Here is a 19,454-nt window from a genome sequence, read left to right as displayed (position 1 = left end):
CATTTTCTTATATTTAATAACTACAGAATCTGATATTGGTAAATTGTCTTGTCTCTCCCTCCCCAATATTCTTTATCAAAACTGTAAGTTTTATTGCTCATCTCAAGGTTTTATTGATTTTTTCCTATTTCTCTGATGTTTAGTTCATTGATTTCCATTTTGAACTTTATTATTCCCTTTCATCTGCTTACTCTGAATTTTATTTGCTATATTTCTAGTTTCTCATGGTAGGAGTTTGAGGTCATTGATTTAGACCTTCCTTCTTTTTTATAAAGATATATAGTGCTATGACATTCCCTTTAAGGTTTGATTTAGTTAGCACCTCACACATTTTTATATACCATGTGTTCCTTCTTTCTGTTATTGATTTATAATTTTATTCAATGTGGGGAAAAGCATGACTTTGTATGACTTGAATCATTTTTAATGTATTCAAAATTTATGGTGCAGTATGTGGTCTATCTTGTTAAATATTCTGTATGCAATTGAATGTATATTCTACATTTGAGTCACGTGTTTTCTAAATGTCAGTCATGAACAGTTGTGCAGATGAGGCAATCAGTGAATTTATTCTACTTCCTGCCTTTTGGGGTGTATTATTCTTGTAATTTTTATAATGTCTGGACAGGTAACGTACACTGCTGTGCTAATCCCTAATCTTCATTTTTGTTTCAGTCTTAATGGTCATCAGCAGGACTGTTACCACAGTTGCTTTAGTCAGTTTTCCTTTAGTTAAAGTCAATCCTTGTAGAAGTTTTTCAAACATAGTTTATGGGAACAGTAGTGTGTCTATTGTTATTGTGTTTGTGACCTTTTTACTTTAACAGGTTGAATGTGTATAAAGTCTTTGCATTTGACTTCATTTTCTTGAGGATCTTAGTAGAACTAAGAGGTAGTTTTTCTGTTCTTTGGGATTGAATGATCAAAACTACAAGGCCAGTCCAGTATTTTTCATTATAAATGATTTAATCTATTTGCCTGGCCACTCAAAGATTATTCTTTATTTCTGAAAATCAAAAACCAGATTTTATCTCCTAGTGTTTTTTCCCAAGGATTCATGTCCCTGGTATGCTATGGGTCAACTCAACATGTATATTCAATATTTATTTCAGTATACTTTTTGAATACAGAATTACATTTTTAATTTGTTCTATGTTCTTACATTGAAATATATGTCTTTAAGTTTACTTTGAACAACCAACTAATTGGGATGGTAAAGGGAAAAATAATGTGGAATCTCAGCATGATAACGTCAGTGGAATTCCATTTTCAGAAAATAACTTTTATCATCAAATACAAAATCTTGTTTAGTTTTCAAAAGAGAAACAGAAAAATTAATTACTATTTATGCAGATTAGACACAATAAACAAAAGTTAACATACTCAAAATGTTTAAAAGTTAGGTTCTTCTCATTGGTGCTTAGTCACTGTGTATTTCTATTTCTCTTTCCTCATTTTTTTATTGATGGATCTTAGTTGTAGATTATGATGGAATTTGTTGTAACATATTTGTTCTTGCACAGGATATAACAATATAATTTGGCCAGTTATCACTACCCGGCTCCTCAGGCCTCCCACAGCCTTGTCCCTTTCCTCTATTGTCTTGATTTTAATTGATCCCATTCCCTAACTCTTTCTTTTTTCCTTTTTCCTTTTTTATTCTAGCTCCCACAGATGAGAGAAAACATTCAACCTTGGACCTTTTGAATTTGGCTTATTTTGCTTAACCTAATGGTCTTACTTAATTCCATCTATTTTTTTCCTGTAAATTATACATTTTATTCTTCTATATGGCTGAATAAATCTCCTCTGTGAACACATACCACATTTTCTTTATCCATTTACCTGTTGATGAACAGCCAGCTGACTCCATAGTTTGGCTATTATGAATTGTGCTGCCTATAAATGTGAGTATACATGGATCATATATTAAAGCTTTAATGACTTTACTTCTTTGAGAAAAAGTACTGATGAGAATTGTACAATTGGGTCATACAGTGTTTCCATGCCTAGATTTTGTGGCCCCATCATACTGGTTTCCATAGTGGTTGTACTAATCTGCAATCCCACCAACAATGTAAAAATTTCTTCTTTTCTCGACATCATCTCCAGTATTTATTAACTTTTGTATTTTGATTTTTTGTTCTTGTTGGGTGTTTTTTGTTTGTTTTTGGAATTGAATCCAAGGGCACTTACCACTGAGGCTGTAACCCCAATCCTTTTTATATTTTGAGGTGGGGTTTCAATAAATCAGTGAGGCTGACCAAGAACTTGTGAATTCCTTGTCTCAGCCTCTGGAGTCAGTTGTGTTACAAGCATTCTATACTGTACCTGCCCATGACTGCCATGAGATCAAGTCTCAGTGTAGTTTGTACTGCATTCCCTAGTTTTGAAAGGTGTTCAAAATTTTTTTCATGCACTTTGTTAGCCATTTGTACTTCTTCTTTTGAGAAGTATCTATTTACCTATTAGGAGGGTTATTTGGGGTTATTTTGTTAGGTTTTTGGAGTTCTTATTTTAGCTATTAACACTATTTCAGGAGAACAGCAGTGATTCTCTCTCAGGTGTGTACTTTCTCTCATTACATTCCTAATTGTTGCCTTTGCTGATCAGAAGCTTTTAAATTTGATATTGTCCCATTTATTAACTCTTTGTACTATTCCCTAAGGCTTTGGGGTTCTATTGAGAAAGTTATAGACTGTGTCTAAAAGCTGGAGTGTTGACCCTATATTTTCTTCTACGAGTTGCAGTTTCTGGTCTAATTCTTAGGATTTTGATCCATTTTGAGTTGTTTTTTGGCAGGGTGTGACATAAGGGTCTAGTTTCATTCTTCCCACAACCAAGTGTTAAAAAGGTTATCTTTTCTCTAATATATGTTTTATCACCTTTTTGAAGTATCAGATGACTGTGGGTTTGTCTCTGTGTCTTCTATTCTGTACCATTGATCTATGTCTCTTTTTATGCCAATACAATGCAGTTTTTGTTACTGTAGTTCTGTAGTACATTTTGAAGTCATTTATTATGATGCCTAAAGCATTGCTTTGTTGGCTAAGCATTGCTTTACCTATTCTGGGTCTTCTATTATTCCAAACGAATTTTAGTAATTTTTTTCTAGTTCTATGATTAATGTTATTGCTATTTTGATGGGGGTTGTATTGAACCTATATTCTGCTTGTTGGAGTAGGATTATTTTAATAATATTTTGTCTATCCATGAACATAGGAGGTCTTTCCATCTTCTGGGGTCTTCAATTTCTTCAATATTCTATAATTTTCACTGTAGAGTTTAGATTTATTCCTAAGTTGGTCAGTTGGTGGCTTTTTGTTTGTTTTGTTTGTTTTAAAGTCTATTGTGATTGAGATTGTTTTATGATTTTTTTTCTCTGTGGATTCATTGTTGGTATATAGGAAAGCAAATGATCTTTGTATTTTGAATTTGTATCCTGCTAATTTGTTAAATTTGTTTGTTAGCTCTAACAATCTCTTAGTGGAATTTTAGGATTTTCTAATTTTTGAAACTGTATAATTCTTGGAATATTTTGGATGCTATATACCATTGGTACTTGAGCTTATCAAGCAAATTCTCGCCTCAGGGTCTTTATATTTATTGTATCTCTGCTTAGGCCTCCTTTCTCCTAAATATTTATATAATTTTCTTATTCATACAGTTCATCAAATGGATACATGGGGCTTGGTAAGCAATCGACCCTATCCATTCTATCATTTTAACAATATTTTCTTGTTTTGTATTTTTGAGCATGTATTTGTATCCTTATTGACTAGTAACCCATGGGTGATGCAATCAGAGCACTAAAAGAAAGGTTTGGCCCACAGAGAGAGCGTAGATGGGGCTAGATGGGAAAATCTCCCAGAAAGTCGGACAAGGGTCCTTTGGGTTCACTTCCTTTGACACAAAGTAACTTCTTTATGTATCCTTCTCTGTCTTGGTTTCCTTAATCATTCCATGTTTCTTTTTTATTACAAATGATTCTTCTGATTTTAATTTATATTATGAATATGAAAACATTTATCTTCATTATAAATATCTTGTAATTCAGACGACATATCAAAAACACATGGCTTCATGTATAACGTTTTCTTCAAGGTCAGGTAATATTTTAGAGATCAATAAAGTCTAAGAATAATATTGCCCTTATTTTATATGATTTGCTAGTGGTCAGAGAATATAGTACCATTCCTATTTTGAGTAAAGGAAGTTAATAATACTATGTTTTCAAAATTTTACGAATCACAGTTATTTCTTCTTTACAGTGTTTATTGGAATATTTTTTTTCTCTTTTTTTCATCATTCCTGTCTCCTGTATCATGTAGCAGAAGCCTGAGTTTTGGTGCAAATTTGAACCTTCGAATCATGATCTGTTATACATCTCAGCAGTCTTAATTGACTTTTGAGATTCTCCCTGTCATCTCTTGGAGAAGATTGATATACCTTAAACAGTATTCAGAAACTTAATAGAAATGTATTTTTTGATTCTGTTCCTTTACCCTTGCTGCTAGCTTAGGACTTCAAAAGTGTAACTTATTATGAAAAAAAATAAATACCCAACTGCTGTCTTGAAGAGTTGATGCTAGTCAAATAGCAGCTGCTATAATATTTTTTCCTTGGGTTAAAGAATGTTGCCATGAGGTGGGGTTGTGGCTCAGCAATATAGCATGTTCAGAAAAGTTAACAACTTGCCCATTGTCACATAAGTACACTTTGGTTTTTCTATTCTATGGTGATGCCTCCAATTTAAACATTCTTCTTCTGTTGAACATTTAGATTGTCTCCATTTTTGCTAATGTACATACAACTTAACATGCTTAGTCATAGATTGTTTTACTTTTGGCCAACACATATTTTACTCTTCTCAGTGTCGTAATGCAGTGATCACAATAGTAAATATTTTTGCCTGTATTACTAACCACTAACTTCTCTGGAGCTTTGAAAATGCACCCAAGCCCTCCTTTCCTATCTCCCCTTCAAAATGGATGCAGTTTACAGAGTGTCATCAAAAAGATGCTAGTGAATTTCCTTAGTTAATTGAGAAGATACATTAAAGACAAAACACACTTAATATTTCCTAAGTGGTAGTTTTTAATCTTGATTTTTGTATACTATTTTATGCCTGTTGGAATATTGCTTAATTGGCACCAGAATACTTTTTGGCTCAGTTTACAAACCCTGTTGAAGGAAAGTGATGTGCATGAGCCTAACAATAGTTATAGTTGTAAGAACTGAGATGATTGCTGCTTTTCTACATTATAGTTGACTGGATTTATAGTATAGACACATGAGATTTTTTTTACTGTCAATGACTAATTTTTATAAATGTAGAAAGTAAAACTGTACCAATTAATCATTTTCATATAACTTTCTTCAGCAAGTGGGAAAGAAACCAATGAATGACTGAAAGAAGGTTATGAAGCATAATGACAGTCCTCTTAAGTTCCAAGTCTTAATTTATGCTGTCAACTGAATGTATGCTATCATCCATTTATGCAAGCATTATAAACATCAAAAAGAAAGTTTATCATACAACAATTTTTTTTAAAAAATGATCAAACCAAAAAGAAAGAAAAGGACAGATACTAGAAGGTTCTGAAAATTGAAAGCCCTCAAGTATTTTTCACTAAAAACATAAGTGTGACCTAGAGACCAGACAATCATTTCTATGTCTTTTAACATTGGAAAAGAAAATTTAAAAGTAAAGGCAACATCTCGCATTTTAACATATCCTATGTAATAATGTCATAGCAACAGTTATATCTAAGAAACTTTTTTCTTATATATGTTATTTGGTAAGTTTAATTTGATTTGAATCTTTTATGATAGTAGATGTCATTATATCCATCTGTGTAGCTCATGTGTATTCTCATACTGACAATAAAACTAGAACATGACTGGAAAATAAAACACTATTTTTAATGTACTCATTAGTGGCTAATATGTTCTTAAGCAGGATTTGCTTAGATTTCATTAATGTAGATGTATTTGTGTATGGTGCTCAGAAAGTTATTGATCTTGGAGCACTTCAGATTTTCACATTAGAGATGCCCATTCTGTGTAACTTCTTGTCACAAGTTGGTTCTAAAGATTAAATTGTTAAAAGATGACAATAATTTTCAATAGGATATTTAACAAAGTATAGCTGCATATTTGATTATTTTTTCTTATACAAATTCCTTGGTTCTAGAAGATAAGAATATTGTAATCCAGTGGATATCCTGTGACAGTAAAGAGGTTCATTTTATATTTTCAGGCAACCTGTCTCATTTATATCGAGTTGGTCTGAGATACAATAGACTATCAACAATACTCAGATCACTAGCAAAATGCAGTGCACTTGAAGACTTAAATTTGGAGAACAATAACATTTCTGCTTTACCAGAGGTAAGAATTGGATGACAGAAAACATGACTGGATTGAAATAAACCTTCAAGATAATTTAGGGAAAACTAACCAATGTTTATAGCTGGGGACATAATTTGGTGACTGAAATTTTTTAAATAACAAGCATCCTATATAGATACCACTAAAATAGAATTCAAAAGAGTAAAGAAAGGATACAGGAAAGCTTTTTTAATATAAAAAAATAAGAAGGAAAATTAGTGTGCTATAGTTCCCTGTAGCACTGTCTAAATCATTCTTATGTCATTTTGGACAATGGAAGTAAAAATATTAAGAAAAATCTGTATGGCTAGTTTTAAATCTCATCTATCTTTCTCAGTTCCTTATAAAAATGTACTGTAGAAAGATGATAAATGGCAAGAACTACCTTGATAGAATATAATACTTGTTATTAAAATTAATGTTAGCTGCAACTCTAATGTGACACAAATTATTACCCTTATCAGTGCAGTAATATTAAAAGTATTTAGTATATTAGAATTGTGATAGTAGGAGCAAATGTGACTCCATTTTGTTTTATGACTTCATCCTGTAAAACAACCATGCCAAGTAGAAGAATCATGACTGGAGCAAGATGTTCTTTTCCTTTTGCTATAGAAACCTTTAAGATCACAGAACTACCTAATGGAGTATTGTTTCTGTAACTAGGTAACAGGGCTCTGGTTCTGTAACTGGGGTGACTGGGCTAACTGTGATTGGTTAGGCTTCCCTCCGCTTGACTTCACTGTCCCGCTTCTGTAACCTGGCTTGCTTGCATTGGCTAGACCCCCTGAACATCCCTTTTGCGATTTTCAGGCTTATAAGGAGTGCCCTTGCAATTGTTTGGAGCTGATCAGGGGAACAGCTTTATGTTCTGGTCAGCCACCACCGGTGTGCTTCAATAAAGGCTTGATTCGATTATACGTGAGTGGTCTGGAAGTCAGTTTATGAAACCCTGGGACAAAGCTTGAACTATAACAGAATCACCAAAATCTTTCATTTTTAAACATTACTTTTTAATTTTTGAAAAAAGTTTAAATTAGTTATCCATGACAGTAGAATGCATTTGTGCACTTTTATATACATAGGTAGGTATAATTTATTTTTCTGATTTTCCATGTGACAGACACAATACTTTTATTTTTATTTATTTATTTTCTGTGGTGCTGAGGATTGAACCCAGTGCCTCACATGTGCCAGGCAAGTGCTCTGCCACTGAGCTACAGCCAAAGCCTTGATTTTACATGTTATAGAATCACATAAGTAATACAGACATATATGTACATAAGGCAATAATGTTGGTGCCATCCTTCCTATCTCCCTAACCCCTCCCCTCCCCTCTCTTTACTCACATCTACCTAATCTAAGGTAATCTAAAGTAATTTTTCCTAGTGCCCCTACTTATTTTGAATCACCATCAACATATCAGAGAAAAATTTGGCCTTTGGTGTATGGGGATTGGCTTATTTTGCTTATCATGATGTTCTATACCTCCATTCATTTACTGGAAAATGCCATAATTTAATTCTTCTTTAGGGCTGAGTAATATTCCATTTTTGATTTAGCCATTCATCTATTGAAAGACACCTAGATTGGTTCCACAGTTTAGCTATTGTGAATTGAACTGCTATAAATATTGACATGGCTGTGTCACTGTAGTATGCTAATTTCAAATCCTTTGAGTATTAAACAAGGAGTAGGATAGCTGGGTCAAATGGTGGTTCTATTTCAAGTTTTCTTAGGAATCTCCATCTGCTTTCCATAGTAGTTTCACCAATTTACAGTCACACAAGCAATGTATGAGTGTTCCTTTTTCACTATCTCTTTGCCATATCTTCTTGCCTTTATTCTTGATCATTGTCAATCTGACTGGAGTGAGATGAAATCTTAGAGTAGTTTTGATTTGCCTTTCTATAATTGCTAGAGATGTTGAACATTTTGTCATATATTTGTCGACTGTATTTCTTCTGAGAAGTGTCTGTTCAGTACCTTAGACCATTTATTGATTGGGTTATTTTTGTGTAAGTTTTTTGACATTAATGCTTTATTGTATGTGCATGAAGTAAATATATTCTCCCAATCTCTAGGTTCTCTCCTTATATTATTAATTGTTTCTTTTGCTGAGAAGACATGTTTTAGTTTGAGTTTATCCCATTTATTGATTCTTGCTTTTACTTCTTGCACTTTAGGGATCTTGTTAAGGAAGTCAGATCCTTGGTCAACATGATGAAGACTAGGGCCTACTTTTTCTTCTAGTAAGCAGAGGGTCTCTTTTCTAATGCCTAAGTTTTCGATCCACTTTGATTTGAGTTTTGTACAGAGGAGGAGAGAGAGGTTTAATTTCATTTTGTACAGAGGGAGACAGGTTTAATCTCATTTTGTTACATAAATGTTACTTTTAATTTGGCTTGTGTTGTATATATTAATTTTTTTATTTATTTTGTGTTGGTAGTAATTGGGTAAAATATAACTCTCTTTTAAACTGTGTTTCTTGACAATGAAAGGGAATTTTACCCATAAATGTTTGCTTATGTTTATTCAAGCATAATATTCTAAGAAAGTAATGGAATGTGGACTAAGGATTGATAGATCTTTTGCAAATTTTTTTCTTCCCTAATGATTAAAACTGTAGATACACAAACACACACACACAGGCACATACACACACACACACAGTAAATTTGTGTATCTGAATTTTCATGAAACAGCTTGGCCAGGGTTGAAAGATCAATTTCAACCAGGAAAAGTGGTGCTTGTTTGTAACTACTCCAGAGACTGAGGGAGGAAGATTGCATGCATGGACAATTTAATGATACCTTATTTCAAAATTAAAAAAATAAAAAATAAAAAGGGCTGAGATTTTAGCTCAGTGGTAAGAGTGCCCCTGGGTTCAATCTGTAGTATCGGTGGGTGGAGAGGAAATGAGTTTCCCACCATTGCAGTTTCTAGACTAGTTATTCTAGTATTTCTTCTTTACTTTGGAATTAAATAGAGGTTCTTCATTTCCTTATCAGTTCATTAAGACTACTATGACAGGATCTTACCTATGAAAAAAGAGTACTTCTGTTGGCAACAGGTTGAATGGGATAAGAAGTAAATCCATAGATATCAGATACAGCTCTGAGAACCAGAATATCTGGGTTTTTCTCTTTGATCATAGTAGTTTACAAATGATCAAAATGTATGAGGTTCTTTTATTTAATGTCACCCCTCTTGCTAATGAATGACTTGTATCCATAAGAGGGTAAGTAATTAGCACATTGACTAATTCTTTTTGAGATTATATTTGGACGTGGTTTGTGAGCTTAATTAAGAGTGACTGGTTTTACTTACTATATATCCATATACATAAGTATAAAGACTGGGTCTATATCAAAATTCAAAAAGTGGAAATTCAATTTAAATATGTGTGTATATATTGCCCCAGTTTTATTGTCAGTGAGGGGAAGCTTATATATATATATATATATATATATATATATATATATATATATATATATATATATATATATATATATATATATGTGTGTGTGTGTGTGTGTGTGTGTGTGTGTGTGTGTGTGTGTGTGCATTACCCCATTACAATTATACGCTGCATTTGGGTTACTTTTGACAAATTCATTCATGCATGGAACTCGATTTTAGTTCAGGCTCCTCCTCTTTACTTCCAATGCCGCTTCCCCCATTTTCCTTCGTGTATGATAGTGATTTTCCTTTTGCTCATGTACTTGTTCAATTTTGAGTGGTTCTTTCTACTTATACATAAAGTTGAAATAGCCTATGTTATGTTTATGTATGTATATAGCATGACTTTAAAATTGCTTTAAAATACCCCCTCTCCCTTCCCTCCAGTCTCCCTCTCAATCTCCTTCTATTCTACTGATCTTTCCTTTATTTTATGAAACCAATCTTCTCTTCCTTCATTTCCTTATTTTGCGTTAGCTTCTTCATATGAGAGAGAAAACATTAGACTCTTTAATTTTTGAGACTGGCATATTTCACTTAGCAAGATTAAATACTCATAAGGAAATGGAACTATAACTTTAAGCACATATGCTCAGACATGAAGCTAGGAGCTCTACATGTATTATTTTATATTCAGTATCTCCCTATGATTTGTTGGGAATATTCTTATTGAATAGATAGCAGGAAAAGACAGAGGGTTTTATTTTAGTCAAATTTGTTACCATAAACATTTTTTTTGAAAATATGGGAGATATTATAATCAAATTACCAAAGTTGGCAAAATTGATGAGTAGAAGACCTAAGATAGGAATCCAAATATATGTGACTGTAAAGGAAAGATAAACATCTATGTTTCACAGTGTGATATAAGTAATGCATGGAAGAGGGTTGGGGCTGTAGCTCAGTGGCAGAGCACTTGCCTCCTAGCATGTGTGAGGCATTGGGTTCAATCCTAAGTACCATATAAAAATAAAATAAATAAAATAAAGGCATTCTATCCACTTACAACTACAAATTTTTTAAAAAATGTGTTTAAGAGAAGTCTTCTTGTACTCTTAGTATAATCAAATATCAATATTTTGTCATAGAAGAATATCAGTTTGCAGTTTAAGTCAGTTTTAAGAATAACATTTTTGCAATGAATCTCAATAAAACTTGTTTCTGATAAAGCAGATTAAAGACATTTTTCTTGAAATGTCACATAAGGTTTTCTTAAGCACTGTTCTTGTGCTCACATTTTGTCTGTGTGCAAAAATAGATGCTAAGGATAGATTTTTTAATGTTTAGTGTGAAAATCAAATATTTACTAAATAGATAATTCACTTTCAATTCTATAGTTATTTTCTTCCTTCCTTTTATATTGCCATAACTGACATCTCAGGTACCAAACCTTCATGGAGGACAGACAGCTGAATTTTGAATGGTATTTTAAACCCACATACTCTCAATAGGCATTGTTTCTTTTTGCTTATATTTTTATTTAATCTAGATTGGGATTTTTTCCTGTTCTGAATTATTATTTCTTTTTTGATCCTTCAAAATTTTATTGCAGTCTATTTTCTCCATTTCTAGTTATTCAAGTATTTCTTCTTTACTTTGGAATTAAATATGGGTTTTAAAATTCTAGCAGTTATTATATGTTAGGTATGGTAAAATTGTTTGTGTATTTTGTCTCCAGTATCTTCACTACAACCCATAAAGTAGGCATTATCCTTTCAAAAGTGCATAAACCAAGTATTAATACAACAGTTTACCCAAACAGGAATAGTGGTGCCCACCTGCAATCTCAGCTACTTAGAAGGCTGAAGTAGAATCACAAGTTCAAGGCTAGCCTAGGCAACTTAGTGAGACTCTAAGATAATTGGAAAGAAAAATGCCAAGGGTATAGCTCATAGGTGGAGGAACCCTGGGTTCAATCCCCAGTACCAGAAAATAAAGAGAGAAAAGAAGAAAGAAAAACAGTTTGCTCCAAATCACAAGCTATTAAATGATAAGGCAAGATTGATTCAACACTTTATATCTCTAAAAATGTTTAATGTTCTTAAAGGCAGATATTTATTTATATTTACACACTTAGTTTCTTTATGTGGTGGGAAACTAAAGTAGGGACATATGAGTTTATGTGTTTAGTAAGTACTTGCTTAATAGGTACTTGTATTCCTTCAAATTTTACCATATAAAAAGGAATGTGTTATACTATATCAAGAAGTATAATCAGCTTCTGAATTTAGTATTCCTAAGGAACCATTAAATTATTGAATAATGATTTATACTGTGACAGGAATTATGTTATTTTTTTTACTATTTATTTTTGTTTATTTATTTTTACATGCTGCTGAGGATCAAACTCAGGGTCTCATGTGTGCAAGGCAAGTATTCTACTACTGAGCTACAACTCCAGCTTAATCTTAATACTAATGTTAATCTTAATACTAATTTAGATATTTATATAACTAAACCCTATATAGGATTTGTTACAGTAAGTGGCATAGCACTCTCAAACTAGCCACCTTGTGATACTTCTCAATCACCAATGTGTACTTTGTGTTATAGAGTGATTTAAATAAACTAAAGCCAAACAATTCAAAAAAAGGGAAAAAAATCCTGTTTTCTTGTGAAATCTGAAAAATCTGAGTGCACTGACTTCACAATTTCCACAAGGCAAGACAATAGCTTTCTGGAATTGAGTATTGACTATCTGGAGGAAGTGTCACAGAACCAGCCTAACCTGTTTCTGTAGATCCTTACCTGTAAGGCCTTGAGGAATTTGTGTTTGGAATTTGCTGTTCTATTCAAATGAAGTTTTTTTTTTTTTTTTTTTTTCAGTTCTAATTTAGATTTATGCTTGTTTTTTTTTTTTTTTTAACAGATCCTTTTATGCAGTCTTGTGAAACTGAACAGTTTGAACTTGGCTAGAAATTATTTCCAGTCATATCCAGTGGGTGGTCCAGCTCAGTTTTTCACAATCTGTTCCCTCAACATGGAATATAATCAAATCAATAAAATCCCATATGGAAATTCTCTAGAGCAAAAGCATTAAGGGAAATAAATATGAAGGTAAACTTTTTGTATCAGGAGGAAAGGAGGAATCACTAATGCATTGATATTCTATTGTCTCTAATGATGTGGATTCTGTGTCATTTTATTTTGTTGATGAAGTCTACTTAGGGGATATATATATCTGATAATCAAATTCAGTGACTCACATATGCTAGGCAAGCACTCTACAACTGAGCCACAACCCCAGCCCCGTGGGGGCAGTTTTTTGTCCTCAAGAATTAATAATGAGGATTTATTAAAATATATTTGTAGGTATGTTGATTGCAGAACACTTTTAAAGGTACCAAATTATTATTGCTCTTAGGGATTTAAATTTTTAAAGTGGAATACTGCAGAGCCACCAAAATTGATGCTCAGATATAGAAGAATATTACATACCAGTTACAATATTTTTAGTTTATTAAGAATTAGGAGGTCACAGAATATAAAAAATTCTGTGAATACATACAGTTTAAAGCTGTTTGGAGTATGATTAAATATAGTAAATACATAGGTATTTATGTGTACATATATACTCAGTGTTTTCTAAAATGTATCTCTTTAAAGACCACCCATAAGTAATTCTGATCTCTAGTTCTTTTTATTTTTTATTTCTATACTGTTCAGTGAAAGAGAAAGGATCTCACATTTGTAATAGTTTATTGTGAAAGAGGTGAAGAAATGGTGATTTATCTAGTCCAATGATTTAATTTTTAGTAAACTTTCTACACAGAGAAAACAGTCTATTTGGCCATACAGCTATTTCATGGCTGAGGCAGGAATTCAGCTTCCTAGATTTTTTGAATTTAGGTAGAGGGTTCTTTATATTATATCATTCAATTTCTTTTTGTCTTTGATGAGCCAGTCACACAATTATTGTTCTTTATAATTTAAATTTACAATTTCTTGACTCTGTCTATACTTTGTCATAAATATAGTATTATCTTTTATGGTAATTTGGAAGCACATAATTACTGAAGTAGTATAAATTCAAAATCCTATTAAAAACAAAATTTTTAACATAGTTACAAAATTAATATATGCAATAACAGTAATGTAGTGGTAAATAACATTAATTCGGTATATTCATTTTGTAATAATAGATTTAGAAAATGGTGGTCCCAATATTAATTATTTTTTGTATTTGAATATACACTTTTATGAATTTGACATTATTACACTATGTTAGCTTGGAAAGGATTGTTGTTTTTATTAAAACAACAAAACACTTTATAGCACTTTTCCTAAATTTCTATTCAAACTTGATAAAGGTTACACAAAACTTTCTCTTGAAAAAAATCAAAGTGAAGATTGTTGTATTCTTCCTCATATAAGCACCTATGGTAAACATTTCTTAATGACAATACTTTATCATACTGTACCTATTAGTAGTATGGGCATAGATAGATAATGTTAAATATTTTTAATAAATAATAAATTTCATTTTAGAAAATATAAACTGGATTTTTAAATATATATATTCACTGATTGGGATTTCTTATATTGATGATTTTGTGTAAAAAGACACAAGGATCCATTAGTGTTGCAGAAAAAATTAGAAATATACACTAAAAAAAAGAACATAAAAGATGGGACTGAGTTTGTGGCCCAGTGTTAGAGTGCTTGCCTAATGTGGGAGGCACTGGGTTTGGTTCTCAGCACCACATATAAATAAATTAAATAACAAAGGTCCATTAACAACTAAAATATTTTTTAAAAAGAATGTAAAAGGAATCCATGACCAATTGGTTAACATATTGGCACATTGATACCCAACTGGGACAAGGGGGATATCACCCTCTTTCTTCCATTACCATTGTAATAGTTTATTTAGGGTTGAATTTGATGGGCATGGTAACATACATCTGTAATTCTAGCAGGTTGGGGGGACTGATATAGGAATATTGAACAACTTACTGAGGCCCTAAGCAATGCAGTGAATTCTGTCTCTAAATAAAATTCAAAAAAAAAAAAAAATAGCTGGGGACATGGATTAGTAGTTAAGTGCCCCTGGATTCAATCCAAAATATAAAAAAGTGAACATGTAAGAGCAGGAAAAAGGTAATTTAAAATGCTTAATTAATATCATAGTACTCCACTATGTTTTTATTATTTAGTTATGAATGTATTCTGTCTTCCTCTTTTTTTTTTTTTTTGGGGGGGGGGGTATGTGCTAGGGATCAAACCCAGGAGCTTGTGCATGGGAGGCAAGCAATCTACCATCTGAGCTATATCCCCATCCCTTTCCTCTTTTTTTTCTGCTCAGCATCTCTTCCACTCCTGAGCTCACCTGGGTTTCCTTTCGGCCATGTATCTTCTTTCATGGTGTTCATATCTCAATTTGAACAGTCACATTTTCTCCAATGGTTCCTAAACATTATTGTGAAATAAAGCATCAAATTTATGACTATTATCTTTGAACTCTGAAGTTGTTTCTCTGTGTAGTATTTTTATATTTCCATTAATCATATTCACATAGGAAACAAACTTCCTTTTTAACTTCAAAGCAAAAGCTCGGTACTATGCAAAAATCTTGGAAAATCAATGCTTTTGTTACTGGTTGTAAATCCCTGATTTAGATATCCAGAAGAGGAATAAGGTTTAAGATTATTTTTTTCCAAAAGACTGTACACATGGAGCTTTGTTTTAATGGTTCCACATGAAATGCTGCATTTAGTCTTTGCCAGGACATTCAGTTAACATTACTTCCATTGGACTTTGGAACTTGGACCATCATGATAGAATTGAATTTAGCCAATAATCAGCTAAGAATGATCCCTGAGGATTTATCTGGTCTTGTTTCTCTTCAGGTGAGTGAGTATTAGTGAGCATTTAAAACTTCTCAGTCTCTTTCTCAATTATCTACTTATATAAAATAAGCGATTTCTCTTTGAAGGTCACAATTAAAAGTGATGATAATAAGAACTCTCTTAAACATATGACCCTGTTAGGATGGTGCAGTATTGGATCAATTACTCTAGGCTCAATACTGCTGAATACTAATCATTAATATTTAATAGTAATGAATGTGAGTTAGTCTAGGTTCAATATTACCATTGCCCACTAAAAGGTGGTAGTTTTGAATGCTCTAATATAACTTTGAAGGAAGGGGTATTAAAATTCAGCATCTTTAGGCCATTTTTATGAATTCTTTTTAAAAGCCATATCTTGTTTACCCTAATAATTATGGATACCTGAGACAGGCATTTAGAACCTTTTATTGTATGATGTTGACCTAATTTCCATCCTAAATCACTCACCTGCTTTTTGTTGGAAATCTAGCGTGTTTCCAGGTCTGTATGTTTATTCCAGTTGTTCATCTAACTCTTCTCATCCTTTTTTTTTCTTTAAAAATTCATTCACTGAATAATGATCCATCTTATTCTCACCTTCTTAGTCAGGGATAATCACTTCTGCCTGAATCCCTAAAGTTCTCATCTTTTTGATGAGTAAAGCTTACTAATAGTACTCCAACTTTTAAAAAATTTTCCCATATCATGTTTTTTAAAAAATCTTGTTTATTTAATGTGGTAAGATGAAATAGTATTGTGTGATTGAAAGCATGGGTGAAATAAGAAGATATAAAATTAGCTAGAAGTCTCTGAACACCTTTCTTTTTAGTGCTTGTTTCAAAACCCCATTGCATGACTGACTCTTACTCCTCTGGTAGTTTATACTTTATTAGAAAACAAGGCCATCTTCCTCCCTCCCCCAATTTTATTTTTTTAGAATGATTGAAATGTAGTAAATACCATAAATTATAAATAGCATGGATTGTCAGTTGTGACCTTTCTTAAGTGATTGTTTACAACAGGTGGTTTCATAGACATTTGCAAATTTTCAGTATCAGATTAACTAACTATATGATATTCATGAAAAAATTAATGTTTTTAAATTATTTTATCATTGAGTTTTAGTCAAATTTTTACTTTAATTTAGACATTAAAAGATTATTTCCAATAACTCTACTGGGTTTGAAAGTTTTTAGAGTACTAAATTAAATATTTTATGTAATTTAATTGAATGTTACCTATCCTAATACTCACTGTTTGAAAAATTATCATTGCTTATAAATTTTTAAGCCTCACAATTGTCATATATATGGCCAATATAAAAATGAAATACATATATGTAAAATTCCATATCATGTTTTATCAAAATGTAAATTATTTCTCTGTAGGTTCTAATATTTTCAAACAATCTTCTAAAGAAGCTTCCCCAAGGTCTGGGAAACCTTAAGAAGTTAAAAGAGCTGGATATAGAGGAGAACAAATTAGAATCCTTGCCAAATGAAATTGGTTATCTTAAAGATTTACAGATAAATCATGTCAGGGGCTTTATAAGAATATGATTGGATTTTTTGGAACTCATCTTTCTAATTCTGCACCATTTTTTAATTTTTGGACCAGATAGATTTTTCTATTATAGGGATTAGGTCTGAGTTTTAATTTCACATAATCTCCTTTTAAATTTCTAGCAAATGATAATTTTTGAAAGAAGATCCTCTAACTTATTAAGACTCATCTGATTTAATTCCCCTGTTATTTTATTCTTTTGTGGAAGTATTATTTTAAATTTATATAGTTGTATGAAATGTGCATATAACTTTTATTGTTTTTTTTTTTTTTTTTTTAGAATTTAGTCTTGACAAACAACCAGTTGACCACTCTTCCCAGAAGCATTGGTTACCTTACCAATCTCACACATCTAAGCCATGGAGATAACCTGCTTAATCATCTTCCTAAGGAAATTGGTAGGAACTCTATGTATTATTAACTCTACTAGTAATTAACCATTGTATTTTCACACAGTATTTCAGATAAATCTGTTTTTGTAATCTGAGGTTATATTAGCATTCTGAGTTTTTTTATGGAGTACTGATACTTAATGTTAGTGGGTGCTTTGATTGTTTCCCCATGGGGTATTACAATTAATATTGTATTTTTGAATATACTATGGTATATTTATATTTCCAATAAGTTTTCTGAAATCTTAATTTAAAAGAATTATTTTCTGTTTTCCTAAATTTGAAAAATCACACAGACTTGAAACAAATTATTATTGTGGGTATTAAGGCTCAATAATAATATTTGATTAATATTAATATTTGGGTGCATTTTAAAATTTTGCCAAATATTTTTATATTCATTATCTCATATAATTATGACCACCTTTAATTTTATAAGTGAAGGTTGTAATACTGTTTACACAGAGTTAGTTAAGGTCACATACTAAATAACTGTGACTTCTTAAATTAATAATTCTATGTATACTGTCCTGCCATCTATAATGTGCTTAAAACAATATTGGATTAGTAATTAAAAATAGTTTTGGGGAGCTGGGATTGTGGCTCAGTGGCAGAGCTCTTGCCTAGCATGTGCTTGGTTTGATCCTCAGAACCTCATATAAATATATAAAAAACAAAGGTTCAACAACAAAAAAAACCACAATGGTTTTGGAGATTGTTAGTAATTTAAAATCTGAATCTCTCACTTCTTAGTTTTATGTCTTTGAATAATCTACACAAACTCTTGCTCGAAGACTGGAACTTCTTATGTGTAAAATAAGAATAATAGTGTAAGGAAACTTTTTGAAAGACTTCATGAATTTATTTTGGTTTACCTACCAAATATGTGGTAACTTTCTTCATGAAAGATCTATATCAAACATACACACATACTGACACACACATGAATGCCAAACTCTATCAAAAAGATCTCTAGAGTTGGAGCATTTTCAAAAAACTAAACTTAAAAACCAAGCATAAAAGAAGAAGTTCTGAATAAATTGTTATGGAGTGTGACCTGGTCATCAGGGTTTTAGAAAATCTTCCCAGATAAGTTATATATGTCGTGAAGTTTGAGATTGATGGTGCTAAGTGTTTTAAAATGGAGAGAAGAGTGGGAAATATGTATTATATATTAATTCCCACTTGCACCTTTGTATAGCAACTAATGTTTTTTTTTTTTAATTATTGATTTAAAAAAATAAAACAGGTACACTGGAAAACCTTGAAGAACTGTATTTGAATGACAACCCTAACCTACATTGCCTTCCTTTTGAGCTGGCTCTCTGCAGCAAGCTTACAATCATGAGTATTGGGAACTGTTCACTCAGTCACATTCTACCTCAGATTGTTGCTAGGGGATCTTCTTTCATCATTCAGTTCTTAAAAATGAGGGGTACATATCATGCTATGGTCTGACAAAGCTCTGCTGATCCCACACATTGTTCAAATCATTTGCCATTAATGTGCCATATCTATATCTGTATATATTTATGTAGATATTGATATACATGGCAGATTTATAAAGATTCCATTATGTGTTTCTGCAAATAGAGGAATTTAGATCTTTATAAGTCTTTTGTAGAAAAGACTTATAATTTTTCTTTGCTGAAATTGATTGATATTTTTTCTGTTTTGTATTCTGATGTGCCAGTTTGCTTAAAAATTGCCAAAAAATTATGAAGTTATTAAATTCAAGTGACAGAATAGTTATATATGATTCTCTTAGGAAAAATGATAGGTAAACTACTTTTGTGAATTATTATTACATTTT

The 19,454-nt window shown here is 31.7% G+C and overlaps 1 pseudogene; it reads left to right on the top strand.

The window, feature by feature from the left end:
- The window catches only part of LOC124095111 (leucine-rich repeat protein SHOC-2-like), a 29,982-nt pseudogene extending 10,883 nt beyond the window's left edge, over positions 1-19,099 (top strand).
- The last annotated feature ends 355 nt before the right edge of the window (positions 19,100-19,454 follow it).

Source organism: Marmota monax, unplaced genomic scaffold (genome assembly GCF_021218885.2).
Source record: "Marmota monax isolate L192 unplaced genomic scaffold, Marmota_monax_Labrador192_F-V1.1 WCK01_AAM20220418_F8-fsc00435, whole genome shotgun sequence".
In the NCBI taxonomy this organism is placed as follows: domain Eukaryota; kingdom Metazoa; phylum Chordata; class Mammalia; order Rodentia; family Sciuridae; genus Marmota; species Marmota monax.
Note: the sequence above shows the minus strand (reverse complement) of the source record. Positions and strands in the feature narration are given on the sequence as shown.